We start from the raw sequence: 14645 nt of genomic DNA, 5'->3' as shown, positions 1-14645 counted from the left end.
ATGAAGCCTGTGCTCAATGCTGCCTTTTTGATGGCAGGGATCTGACTGGGGGATGAAGGTCCTGGTGCCGTCTAGCACAGCTTCGAGAGAAGGCCCCACCTGAGGTCCACAGTCCAGGGGAACCTCAGCAAGAACTGGAGAATGAGGAGGTTAGACCTAACACATAGAAGCAACTCAAATGACCAAGGATTCTACCGGATAAGACTTTCCTGGAGATTAGATTTTTCTGGAGATTAGGGAAAGACAATGCCGTGCACGTCTGCACTGGTGAAGAGATGTGGTGGATAATATCTGCCACGTTCTGGGGGAGGACCTAACACCCAGTGGACCTGAAGGTCACCACCGTGCCCAATTCTTTTGCCTGTGGATCATTCTAGGGATCCACAGGGGACCTATGCGGATCTCAAAGTCCTCAACACATAAATGTATCAAGGAGGTGACGATGTCCTCCACAGTAAGGCTCATTATTATGTGAAGTTCACACTCAATGAAACTAGCCAGGCTGCTAGATTTCTGGGGTTTGAAGCTATCACAGCCTTACATGGAGTACAATTGATTGCACACATGTAGCTTTGAGATCTCCTTGGCAGCAGCCCCTGATGTTCATTAACAGGAAAAGGTTCCACTCCCTGAACATTCAACTGGTGTGCGATCATCAGAAGCACATCAAGCACATTTGTGCCAGGTATCCTGGGAGTTACCAAGACTCATACATCCTGAGTCACTCCCAGGTGCCTTCCATATTCGAAGGGCCTCAGTGACTACAGGGCTGGCTGCTTAGGGATAAGGGGTACCCGCTCAAATGATGGCTCATGACACCCATGTATTGTTCTCAGAATACCTCTGAGGAGAGATACAATACGGTGCATTAGTCATCATTATCCATCATCAAGCAGACCATTGGCATCGTACAGATGCACTTCCAATGTTGAGCCCGCTTAGGTGGGGCTCTGCAGTACTCTCCACAGATGGTGTCCCGCATCATCATGGTCTGTTGCACCCTTCACAACCTGGCACTTCAAAGAGGAGATCCCTTGCCAGAGGGAGACATGGAGGAGGCAGAGACCTCCTCGGACGACGTAGAGCAGGAAGGGCAAGAAACTGAAGAGGGACATGAAAATCAGCTTCCATGTGAGGGTGCCATCAATGAAGTACGATGTGGAAGACATGTCCATGCCACACCGAGAGCCACAAGATTGCAGGAGGAGTCAGGTCCAGGCAATAGAACACGGCCACATTCTTTCTGTCCTTAGTGCCATGACAGTCACTGAAAGGCCTTTACAACCAGTAATATTGAGAGCAAGTTCACCATTCAGACTTGCACCTTCAAACCTCATGATTCACCAGGCCCTAGTCTTTGGAAAGGTCAGCGGCGAACCCTGTATCCAAGCACTCTGGAAAGTGAAAGTCAGCACAAATGCTGGGTCAAAGGACTTGATGCAGTCATCACCACCTTAATGAGAAATTTTTAACGGACACTGAGATGCGCGCATGATTGGAGAGACTATCATGGCTGCAGGTCTTGTGCTTTGGCACTACTAATGAAGACAGTGATCTCATTTTGAGAAACAATTACAGCTAACCCTCCAAAGCTAGTGACCACACCTAACTCCATGTTGTCTTATAAGGATAGGGGTTACTAACGCATTTTGCAAACACTTCCAGCAAAGAGTTTGAGACATCTCTCTGACATAACACAAGGGTTAGAGTAACTATCATGAGTCAGCTACACATCACATGAAAGTGAGGCTCACAAAGTGAGCAAAACACTGAGTGGGAGCATGGCTCACCCTCGCAATAAGAGGGTACATAGGTGCATATGCACGGCGCTTTCAAATGACGAGACCATTCTCATGAACAGCAAATGTATTTAAAAAGGTGCATGATATAAACAGTGACTGAATACCGGAAGTGATGTCAAAGTTTCTTAAATTTTCTAACCCTACCCCTACATCTTGGTGCATCCTGACATCCACAGCAGAGGTGGGGGCCAGCCTTTTAACTGCTATGCCGTGTTGTCTTTGATGACTTTGGCAGGCATCCTCTAGCAGGCAGACCTGGAGGGCCCTGGCCAGCTTTGGGTCTCCTGCTGTGGGGAAGATGCACCCTCCTCAGCCTGTACATGGGTCACAGGCAGAGGGGGTTGGGATTGCCTGGTCACTCTCAGAGTAATCTGGGTGGGTAGCACTGGGTTCTCCAGCTGCTGGTCCTCCTCCCTTTGAGTGCCCGAGGGCCGCTGTGTGGCTCCCTGAGGAGAAGGGACTCCTGGAGCCCCCCTCTCACCTAGTCACTGATGGATCCCATCAATGCCTATAACAATGGAGTGCAGGTTCGGCGCAAATCCGGTAGGATCTGCTGGACCAAGGTCTCCAAGGCAGCTGCCACCCTTCCCATGGTGACCTTGAGGTGCTCGAATGTTGGAGCCATGGCATCAGACAGAACGCAGACGGACTCTTCCATCCTTCACTCTACTCTGTTGACTTCCTCTCGCAACTCTACCTGATTTTCTGCCATCTATCATTGCATCTCCAGCATGTGTGATATGGTCATTTCCAGAGATTTATCATCAGACTCGGACTCAGGGGGCCTGATCTCCAGCAGTCCTCCGAGTGCCACAGACCTGGGCTGTCACTGCCTCCCAGTGCTGCAGAGATGTGTCAGTGAGGTGTTCTCCAGAAAGTGACCCAGAAACTAACCTTGAACTATGACCCACCGGGGTGTGTGTCTCTGCGCTGGTGGAAGGTACAAGTGAACGCAGTGAAGGTTCTTCTTCAAATGAATCCTCATCGTCCTCCTCTGAGGTGGGCTGGGGCTTATGTTGGCTCTGCTTAGTACCTGTTAGAGAGAGAAGATAGATTTAGTTCATGACCAGGCTGAGTACAAGATTGCATGCCACTCACTGTGAATGTCAGGGTCTAATCAACTCACGGAGGGCTTATCCGTACTGGCTTGCTGTGAGAGGCCAATCTCACCTTCCCCACAAGGTCAATCCCTGTCCACCCTTGCCAACTAGGCAGCAACCTCCTCAAACCTGTATGTCGACTGTCCCTCCTCCAATGTGGGATCCCTCTCTCCTGTTGTGGGCATGCTTGGCCTGCATGAAGACAAATGGGTGGAATGTGATGAGAAGGGATGGAGAAGAGGTCGTGAAGCATTCATGCCTTCTGTATGTGGTGATCCCTCCCCAGTAAGGGCTGAGGATGGAGTTTCTGCAGCATGATAGGGTTGGTGGTGTTAAAGTGATTGTGAGACAATCAGTGCTGATGCATCCCCAACTAATATTGTGTGAGATCTCTGAGCAGTGTAACCCTTTGAGAGCATGATGCCATTATAAGAGTGTGAGATTGGAGTGAGCTGAAGGTTGACTTACCCTGGCAGAGCAGATGAGATCATTCATCCTCTTCCTGCACTGGATGACGTTTCTCAGGTGAGTCTGTGACGAGCTGACTTCCCTTGCAACCACCTCCCAGGGCGGCAAGGTGAGGCTGGTGGGCTTCCTGGAAGCACCTCTGGGGTAAAGAACATCCCAGCACTGGCGGACTCCACGGTCGAGAGCCTCAAGAAAAGTCATTGGTACAGCCTTCTTCTTGGGTGCAGCCATCTCGAGAGGCTTCCTGAACACAGCAGGGCTGGAGAAAGTGAGTGTGTTCAGGTGGCGTTTAAATGTGGTGCCTGGATCTTCGACCCCATTAGGTAACGGTGAGGCAGACGAATCAGTTCCCGACTCGCCATGTGATTTCGAGAGTTACTCACCGATGCAAAATTAATGAGTTTCCGAGCACAAAATTGGGCGCGATTTCTCGCCACGCCAATCACGTCACAAAACCCGCCCGCCAAAATGGAAATTTCTTCCCTCTCTGTCTAGATCCTTCATGCTTTTGAACAAGACCTTTACCAAATCTCATTTTAATCGTCTCTTTTTTCCAAGGAGATCAGCTCCAGCTTCTCCAACCTATCCATGTTATTGAAGTTCCTCATCCCTGCAATCACTCTTGTGAATATCTTCAGCATTCTCTTCAATGGCTTCATATCCTTTTGGGTGTGTATAGCTTAATACTGCACTCGACTGTGCCTTTAGCCACATGAAGACTCCCAGTGAGTTATAATCTTAAAATGAGAACCGAGCCAGTGAAAATCCTTTACACAAGGATTGTGAGAATGTGAATACATTGCCCTAGGAGTCCATAGATTCAGAATCATTTCAAATGTTTAACAGGGATCTGGTTACTTGGAAGTAAAGTTATTTATGTGATAAAGAGAATAACAGAGAATTGGGATTTAAAAGAGATGGTAACAAAATGATTTTTTTTCTCTTTAATTCAATCTTGTAATTTGGGCATTCTTGAACCAACTGCTGACAGTTTTGAAACAACTGAGTTGCTTGCTACACCACTTCAGAGGGCCATTAAGAGTCCCCTACAATGTTGGGGGATCGGAGTCACATATAGGCCAGACCTGACAAATATGGCAGATTTCCTTCTCTAAACAACATCAGTCAATCAATTGGATTATTAGAAGCATCCAAAAGCTTCATGGCCACTTTCACTGATACCAGCCTTTTATTTTTGTTTGACAAAGTTTTTAGACTGAATTCAAATTTTCAAGCTGACACTGTGGAATTTCGGAACACATTCTCTGAACTATTTGACCAGACCTCTGGGTTAATTAATCCAGAAACATAACCTCTACACTACTGTAAACTGTTCAGGGCCAATGGTCCTGCACTTGTTGGTATGTTCCTATTTCTCTATTTTGTATTGCAAGGGGATGGAGGTTCACACAGTCAGTGTCACCAGTCTTGTTCAATATTTTGTGTCTGGCGTGAATCATTAAAGCGAATGTCACACAAAGCTGATGATAATATTTCAGTGTCAAGCAAACCATCCAGAAAGAAAGCAAAAATTCACTAGCATGTTCCAATGGATTAATAGATAAATACGCTGCCTAGAGTGGAACTAATCCACAAAAATCAGGAAAATCTTAGATCAATCCCTGGGCTGTGTTGATCGAGCTGATCTCAGACAGGATAAGTGTGGATCTCTGCAATTAGTTTTATCAGCCCATGGTTTTTAAGAGGTAAAAGAAAAATTATCCAGGGTTCCTGTTCTTGATCACTACACAGTGGAACTCTCTTCCTCAAAAGACTGTAGATGCTGCGTCAAGTAAAATCTTCCAGACTGTGATTGACAGATTTTTGTTAGGTAAGGTTTTCAGAGATATGGAACAAAGATGGGCAAACGGAGTTGAGGTACCAATCAGCCATGATCTAATAGAATGGCGGAACAGGATCAAGGGGCTGAATGGCCTACTACCGTTCCTATGATCTTTTCTGGAAAACATTGGTTGGGTGAGGACAGGATCAGACTTGATTTTGCTAACCTTCATGGTCAAATGAACTGCCAAAACTCTTTTATCAGCAAATTCTATGGGGTTACCTCTGATCCTCCAGTACCTCCTGAGTAGCAGAAGCTAACACCATTTCTCCAGTCAGGGCAATGGATGGTGATCAAGAAAACCCGCATAGGAAATCTACCTGACCATCTTTGCCAAGGAGTGTGGTACTGAATGGTGGGCTGTGGCTATGTGATCATAGCAGTGTGCAGCAGTGTGTGCCAGTATCTTCAGGAAAGAAGAGGAAAGGGGAGATGAAGTCAGAGAGAGCCAAAAGTCAGTTCAGTTCTTCCCAAAGGGGAGATATTCCCATTTATTCCAGTTCAAAAAACACCTCCCGGGATCGCATATCTGATAGGATTTATCTCTGGGTGCTGTCATGGAGCTGAATGAGGGGTTCTCTTTCGTTCTCAAGCTCAGATACAACTCAAAAGTGAGTGCAGCACTTGAGTGACACCAGCAAGCGTTTACATTTTCAGAACACGATAGAATACCAAAGCCAATAAGCCAGGGGTGGGCCCAATGGATACACTTGCCAATTTTCTATTTTTTTTGGTTTCACAATATCTCTGAAGCCTGTGGTCCTATGCATGACAGCATTGTTAACCCAGTTTGAGCTACAAAAATTTGCAGATTATCTGCTATTACTGACCAAAACAAGCATTGGCTAAGTTAATGAAAATTTGCTTCACACTCAGCACTTACAGTCACTGCTCTGTGCAAAGTTGGAAGGGAAATTTACTGAATACTGAGGCCCTGCTGACTGAGAATATTCCAGCACCAGGAAAGATTGTATGAGCAAGGTTGGTAAGAAAAGTGGAGGAGGGAGAAGAGGCTGATATTCAGCACCAAGGAGGGGAGGGTAAAGCAGTCATAGCTAACTCAAATATCATAAACATAGTTATTTATAAACCAACAGGAGTACAGTTGCCAAAGCAGAGACCACATTGAAAATAAATGTCAAGATCCATTGAGAATAGCAAGGACCTGTAAGGTTCTTTGTCTGAGCAACTAATTACTTAGTAGTTAGGTCTCTGGTTTCTCATTCGCCCTTCGCAAGCAGTCCCCTCAGAAACACTGAAACAAATAAAAAGATGAACTCTCGTGCTATATTTTGAAAAATCTACAGGCACTGAGCCTACATCATTCACTGCACTGACACTAAATCCAGTCAACTAATGCAGTATATTTAAATTTGTTTTTCTCTTGGATAAATTTTTGTGAGCATCAGGGTGAGTAGTGTCATCTTTTGAGAATTTGAGCCACCCGGTATCAGCATCAAGCAGACCTAAGGCCAGGTACAGCACAGTCCAGATGCAGACTAAGGTTCACTTAGCAAAGCGCCAACAATCTACTGTTACACCAACCTCAAAACAATGTCTCACCCCTCCATTGCAATATTCCATTTCTCACATCAGTCATCTTTGTGGCCTCTCGAAATCTGTTTAAGCCTGGATTTTAACTGAGCATATCAGGTAAGGGTAATTTCAATCCACAACCGCCACCACCACCTCCCCGCCCCTGCCCCACCCCCCTCCAGGATGGGGAGAAGGGGATTAAATTCTTAAATATAGCAAAGTTGACTCCAATTCCATGAATGTGCCTCCCTCTGTTTTAACAATGGCTGGTTGGGGGTAGGGTGACAATGTTTAAATAAGGCTGCACGTTTCAGATTGCAGCAACTATTTGGATTTAATAGCAATGGGTTGGTCAGGACATGAGGAGCAGGAATGCATCCTCCCTGGTCCCTCATGTTAACCTGCCATCATCTTCCTCTGACCCTGCAAAGTCAGACCCCTAATCCCAATGCCTCCCCTCCTCATGCAATTTAATGTATCAGCACACCCACATCTGCCCCCTTCCCTACCCTGTGATCTCTCACTATTTTGCCCTCCCCCTCTCCAGTCCTTGGCTGTGACCTTGCACACTTGCAGACATCTTGCACATGTAGCACTTAAAAACAAAAAAGGAGCAATCACATTGTTGGGAGTGTACTATAGGCCCCCAAACAGTCAGAGAGAAATAGAACAGCAGATATGTAGGCAAATTTCAGGGAAGTGTAAAAATAGTAGGGTAGTAATAGTGGGGGATTTCAACTTTCCCAACATTAACTGGGTTAGTCATAGTGTGATAGGTTGGAGGGAGCGGAATTTTTAAAAAGCATGCAGGAGAGCTTTTTAAGCCAGTACGTAGAAGGTCCTACAAGAGAGGGAGAGGTTAATTTTAGGGAATGAAGCTGGGCAAGTGGTAGAGGTATCAGTGGGGGAGCATTTTGTAGATAGTGATCATAACTCCGTTAGATTCAAGGTTGTTATAGAAAAGGACAAGATTGGGCCAGAAATCAGAGTTCTAAATTGGGGGAAGGCCGATTTTAATAAGATCAGATCTGATTTGGCCAGAGTGGACTGGGAGCAGCTAATTTTAGGTAAATCTGCGTCACAGCAGTGGGACTCATTCAAGAAGGAAATTGGGTTAGTACAGGGCCAACATATTCCAGTAAAGACAAAGGGTGGGACCAACAAATCCAGGGAATCCTGGATGTCAAGGGATATACAGGATTGGATAAAGAGAAAAAGGGAGGCTTATGGCAGATACCGAGGGCTCAAAACAGCGGAAGCCCTGGAGGAGTATAGAATGTGTAGAGGGGAACTTAAAAAGGAAAATAGGAGAGCAAAAAGGGGGCATGAACAAACATTGGCAGGTAAAATAAAGGAAAATCTAAAATTATTTTGCAAGTGCATTAAGAGTAAGAGGATAACTAGGGAAAGAGTAGGGCCCATTAAGGACCATAGTGGTAATTTGTGTGTGGAGCCGGAAGACGTAGGTAGGGATCTAAATGAATATTTTGTGTCGGTGTTCACAAGTGAGAGGGACGACGTGGGTATGGAAATCGGGCATAAGGACTGCGATAATAATTCAAGAAATTCGCATAGGAATGGAGGAGGTTCTAAGTGGTCTGGCAGGCTTAAAAGTAGATAAAACTCCAGGCCCAGATGAAATGTAGCTCAGGCTGTTGAGTGAGGCAAGGGAGGAGATAGCAGGAGTGCTGGCAATAATTTTCAATACATCTCTGACCACAGGAGAGGTGCCAGAGGACTGGAGGACAGCCAATGTGGTACCGTTATTCAAGAAGGGAGGAAGGGATAAACCAGGGAACTACAGGCCAGTCAGTCTAACCTCAGTGGTGGGGAAACCATTGGAAGCAATTCTGAGGGACAGAATTAATCTACACTTGGAGAGGCAGGGATTAATCAAGGACAGTCAGCATGGTTTTGTTAAGGGGAGGTATGTCTGACCAATTTGATTGAATTTTTCGAAAAGGTGACCAGGTGTGCAGATGAGGGCAATGCATTTGACGTAGTCTACTTGGACTTCAGCAAGGCTATTGATAAGGTCCCACATCGGAGACTGATAAAGAAGGTAAGAGCCCATGGGATCCAAGACAATTTGGCAAATTGGATCCAGAATTGGCTGAGTAGCAGGAAGCAGTGGGTGATTTTTGTGACTGGATGCCTGTGTCCAGTGGGGTTCCACAGGGATCGGTGTTGGGTCCCTTGCTGTTTGTGGTATATATAAACGATTTCGACTTGAATGTAGGAGGGTTGATCAGTAAGTTCGCAGATGACACAAAAATTGATGGGATAGTAAACAGTGAGGAGGATAGCCTTAGATTACAGGAGGATATAGGCGGGCTGGTCAGATGGGCTGATCAGTGGCAAATGGAATTTAATCCAGATAAGTGTGAGGTGATGCACTTGGGCAAAACAAACAAGGCATGGGAATACGCAATGAATGGTAGGATCCTGGGAAGTACCGAGGATCAGAGGGACCTTGGTGCACATGTCCACCGGTCCCTTAAGGTAGCGGGACAGGTAGATAAGGTGGTTAAGAAGGCATATGGGATACATGCCTTTATTAGCCGAGGCATAGAATGTAAGAGCAGGAAGGTTATGCTGGAACTGTATAAAACGCTAGTTAGGCCACAGCTAGAGTATTGCATGCAGTTCTGGAATCCGCATTAGAGGAAGGATGTGATTGCACTGGAGAGAGTACAGAGAAGATTTATCAGGATGTTGCCTGGGCTGGAGAGTTTTAGTTATGAGGAGAGATTGGATAGACTGGGGTTATTTCCCTTGGAGCAGAGGAGATTGAGGGGGGACATGATTGAGGTGTATAAAATTATGAGGGGCATAGATAGGGTAGACAGGCTGAGATTACTTAGAGTTTAATTTTTGTTTCATCAGGGAACTTTGCAGATTGAAATGTGCATTTAAGGTGCAACGTTTTCTTTAACGTGTTGCTGGTAAACACAGAAGGACTATTTTTGTCATACTGGGGTATAAATTGGACCCTGTTGCACTCACCTTTGGTCTGTTGTTGTTCATAGTAAGTCAGAAGATGAGCTTTTTTTATAAGGACAAGAAACATTATACTATGCAAAATACAGTATATTATTCTGATGGTAAAGTGAAGCTTTGTATCCCTTTATAAAGCACCACATAACTAAAACAAAACTTGCAATTAGTCAGTGCTTTTCACAACCTCAGGACATCCCAAAGCTCTTTACAGCCAATGAAATATTTTTGAAGTGTAGTCACTATTGTAATGTAGGAAATGCAGCGGCCAATTTGCACATAAAAAGCTCTCACAAACAACAATGAAATAAATTACATATAACCTGTTTTAAGTATTGGTTAAAAAATTGTTGGCCAAAGACACCAGGGGAAGAATTTTCCCCCTACTGGGGGGAAAGTTCAGGAGTGGACGCGTGCAGGCACGCCTCCGATCGGCGCCACCAAACAGGGATGTGCCGCCATTTTACGTAGGCGGGCCAATTAAGGCTCGCCCAGCATGATGTCCGCCAGGAAGCGCTATGCACTCCCCGTGCAGGCGAGGGGGGGATTCCTTAAGCCAAGAGTGCGCTCTTTCGCGCATGCTCGTTAAAGAGTGCACTCATCTCCCTGATGCTAAGTGCTGCCTCAGGGAGGTCAGCTTCAAATTTAAAAATGGTAAATGTAGAGAAATAAAATTTCCCTGACATGTCCCCTCATGCGACACTGTCACATGAGTTGGGACATGTCCATCACTTTTAACTAAACTTTTATTAAATTTTTAAAAACCTACATGAAACCTCATCCCACCTGTGGATGAGGTCTCATGCTTTTTCTGAAGCCTGCCAGGGCTCCCGGCCTGCCTGCCGACGTTAAGGTTGGATGGGCAGGTCCATTAACTAGTTCAATTAATTTTTAAATGGCCTCAATAGGCCGTTGACAGGTCGGTGGGCGCACAGCTGATTCGGCTGCGCCCCGCCGACTTGAAAACTGAAATGACACGGGGTGACATCGGGAGTTCCACCTGATGTCATCCCGTGTCATTTTATTCCTTGGAGTGTAGAAGAATGAGGGGAGGTTTGATAGAAGTTTACAAAATTATGAGGGGTATAGACAGAGTAAATGCGAGTAGGCTCTTTCCACTTAGATTAGGAGAGATAAACAAGAGAGGACATGGCTTTAGTGTGAAAGGGGAAAGGTTTAGGGGGAACATTAGGGGGAACTTCTTCACTCAGAGAGCGGTGAGAGTGTGGAACGAGCCACCATCTGACGTGGTAAATGCGGGCTCACTCTTAAGTTTTAAGAATAAATTGGATAGATACATGGATGGGAGAGGTCTGGAGGGTTATGGACTAGGTGCAGGTCAATGGGACTAGCGGAGTAATATTTCGGCACAGACTAGAAGGGCTGAATGGCCTGTTTTCTGTGCTGTAGTGTTCTATGGTTCTACGCATCAGCAAGCGGGCCCCGCCCCCTGCTCGCTGACCTCAATAACCTGGCCCAGGGATAACTTACCCTACTGTTCTTCGAATCCTGTCACTAGATCTTTTCTAGCTCCCTGAAAGAACAGCTCTCAGTTTAATATCTCATCTGAAAGATAGCACCTCTGAGAGTGCAGCACCCCCTCAGTGGTGCACTGGGATGTCAGTCTCGACTTTATGCATAAGCCTCTGGAGTGGAACTTCAACTCATGACCGGTTAACCCAAAGGGGAGAGTGCTACCACTGGAGCAAGATGGACACCTTGTTAAACAACCATTGGGTGAGTTCATTGTGGTTGGGAGTTTCCATTGTTGGTAAGCTGACATTTTAAATTGTTCCTTTAATTCCTTTTTTTAACAGTACTATGGAAATTTGTGTTAGATAATGTGCAACATCTGAACTACACGGAAAGTGCACATACATAAAATCTTGATGTTACGAGTGGACCTTCAATGGAATTGCTCATGAGACTCAGGGTACTCTGGTTTATAATGATGGGATTTTATATAATAAAGGTTGTGTTAACAACAAGAAAACTCAAGCTTGTCACAAGGGAAAAAATCACAATGCCACTTTCTATCCATTGTCCTGTATGCCTCAGAAACCTGGACAATAAGTAAAGATCTATGGAAGAAAATAGAGGCCTATGAAGATGATACACCATACCCTAAAAATTCCATGTATAGACCATAAGCCCATTGAAGGGTGCTTGAAATTGCAAGACCAAAAAGTGACCAGAAAAGAAAAAAAAATGTCAGTATTCCAGTCATTTGATCACAGTTGAAAATCCAAAGGGATCTCTTCTAGAGGGCAAAGTGGAGAGCAGTAGAACGAGGGGTTTACCTAGGTGTAGTTGGATGACAGACATAACAGAACGGCTGCAGATGAGCTATGGTGGATGTGTGAGAATTGCACAAAAAAGGCAAGCGTGACATACCATGACAGCAGATTTCCTGGTAGGAATAACTACAAGCAGGGACAGGACAGGTTTTATATCAGGCTTGTCCAGTATGTGGCCTGAGGGCTGGATTGTGGACCCTGAAGCCATTCTATGTGGCCCCCGGAGCCACTGTTCAAAATGCCAGTCAGACGGCTAAGTGGAATAGAAGATTATGCAAGGCCCAGAAGGGAACAGGCTGGCTGCAGGACCCATGGGGGGAACAGACTGGCTGCAGGGCCCACGGGGGGATCAGACTGGCTGCAGGGCCCACTGGGGGGATTAGGCTGGCTGCAGGACCCACGGGGGGAACAGACTGGCTGCAGGGCCCACGGGGGGATCAGGCTGGCTGCAGGGCCCATGGGGGGAACAGACTGGCTGTGGGCCCAGGGTGAATAGACTGGAACAGAAAGGCTGCAGGGCCCATGGGGGAACGGGCTGACTGCGAGGTCCAGACTGAAGAGACGCACGGCCGATGGTTGTGTGAGACCAAGCATGTTTGAGAGTCAGAGAGAGTGTATGTGTGAGAGAAAGAGAGAGAGTTTATGTGCGAGGGAGAGAGGAGGTGTATGTGTGAGGGGGAGAGAGAGTGTATGTGCGAGGGAGAGAGGGCATATGTGTGAGGGGGAGAGAGAGTGTATGTGCGAGGGAGAGAGGGCATATGTGTGAGGGGGAGAGAGAGTGTATGTGCAAGGTAGAGAGGGTGTATGTGTCAGGGAGAGAGAGAGTGTATGTGTGAGGGAGAGAGGGAGTGTATGTGCGAGGGAGAGAGGGCATATGTGTGAGGGGGAGAGAGAGTGTATGTGCAAGGTAGAGAGGGTGTATGTGTCAGGGAGAGAGAGAGTGTATGTGTGAGGGAGAGAGGGAGTGTATGTGCGAGGGAGAGAGGGCATATGTGTGAGGGGGAGAGAGAGTGTATGTGCAAGGTAGAGAGGGTGTATGTGTCAGGGGGAGAGAGAGTGTATGGATGAGGGAGAGAGGGAGTGTATGTGTCAGGGAGAGAGAGAGTGTATGTGTGAGGGAGGGAAGAGAGCGTATGTGTGAGGAAGAAAGTGTATGTGTGAGGGGGAGAGAGAGTGTATATGTGAGGGAGCGAGAGAGAGAATGGTTGGGATTTTCCATGCCCGCCGACATTGAGCATGTTCGGCAGCCTGAGCGGACAATATGGTGAGCAGGCCAAGTATCGATTTCACAGTGTTGTGAAACTAGTTTGCGATCATCCACTCAGTCCGCTGATAACGGGCCGCATTTCCTGCCATCAGATGTTGGGAACCTCATTGTAATACATCAGCATATCATTATAAGGCCAGCCCGCCGGACTCATACCCACACGCCGGATCGTCCTCCCACATCGGCAGGAAAACACGGCAAAATGTTTGACAACAGCACATAAGCGACGTGCACCTGGCGAACTGCTCTTCGCTCAGGACTTCAAGGTTTGTTTGCCTACCTTGCTTTGGTCAGCATTCGCAGTCAGGTTTCACAGATAGCACCACATCACTTTTAGGGGGGCTCACGGGTAGATGATTTGCCACATCAGCTAAATGTGGGTGGCTTTTCAATGGCTGCAGGGCTAAGTCTTGCTTGTGGAAGGAGGAGAAGTGACCTCAGGCAAGGGAAGAGGCTGCAGGGTGAGGGCTGTACTGGGGAAGGAGGGTATCCCAGGGTGTGTGTGGGGGCACCTGTTGATCTGTGCAAGTGGCCTCAAGATGGTGAGGGCTGAGTAGTCAGTCTCCAGAGGAGATGAGGCCAGATGGTCATGTGAGGACTCAGCAGGTCTAACAGCATCTGCGGAGAGGAATACAGTTAACGTTTCGAGTCCGAATGACTCTTCATCAGAACTAAGGAAAAATAGAAAAGAGGTGAAATACTTTTCTATTTTTCCGTAGTTCTGATGAAGAGTCATTCGGACTCGAAACGTTAACTGTGTTCCTCTCCGCAGATGCTGTCAGACCTGCTGAGTTTTTCCAGGTATTTTTGTTTTTGTTTTAGATCTTCAGCATCTGCAGTATTTTGCTTTTATATTATGGAGATGTGAGGATATGTTTGTGAGAATGGGTGGTGATGTACCTTGAGCTGGCAACAAATGAGATGCCCGTGAATGTGTGATGGGGTTGAGTGTATCAGTTTAGAGTGATGAAATAGATGCCATACCCTGGCTGCACAGATGAGAACGTTAATCCTCTATCTGTATTGGATGGCCAACGTCTCCTGTGCAGCATTGGCACTGACGAACACTGAACTGCAAACTACGCCAATTGTCAATGATTTTACGCGGCCCGTCGACTTTTATGGTTGGCGGACGGGCCATATCGGCCAGATGGCCTTCACGTTTTCACTACAAATTCCATCCAGGGCAGATAAAATGTCTGGGGTTAAATAAAATAGAAGACGTTTGAGGGATGAGGTGTTATGTGGTTTGCTGTCAGGTGCTTGAATTTGCAGTATTGACACAGTTTGCAGCAGTTTATTGAGCTCACTTCATTTTTATACTACTGCAGCTCC

This window comes from Cetorhinus maximus, chromosome 4 (genome assembly GCF_964194155.1).
Source record: "Cetorhinus maximus chromosome 4, sCetMax3.hap1.1, whole genome shotgun sequence".
Classification (NCBI taxonomy): domain Eukaryota; kingdom Metazoa; phylum Chordata; class Chondrichthyes; order Lamniformes; family Cetorhinidae; genus Cetorhinus; species Cetorhinus maximus.
The sequence above is the reverse complement of the archived record's forward strand: the minus strand, read 5'-3'. Positions refer to the sequence as shown.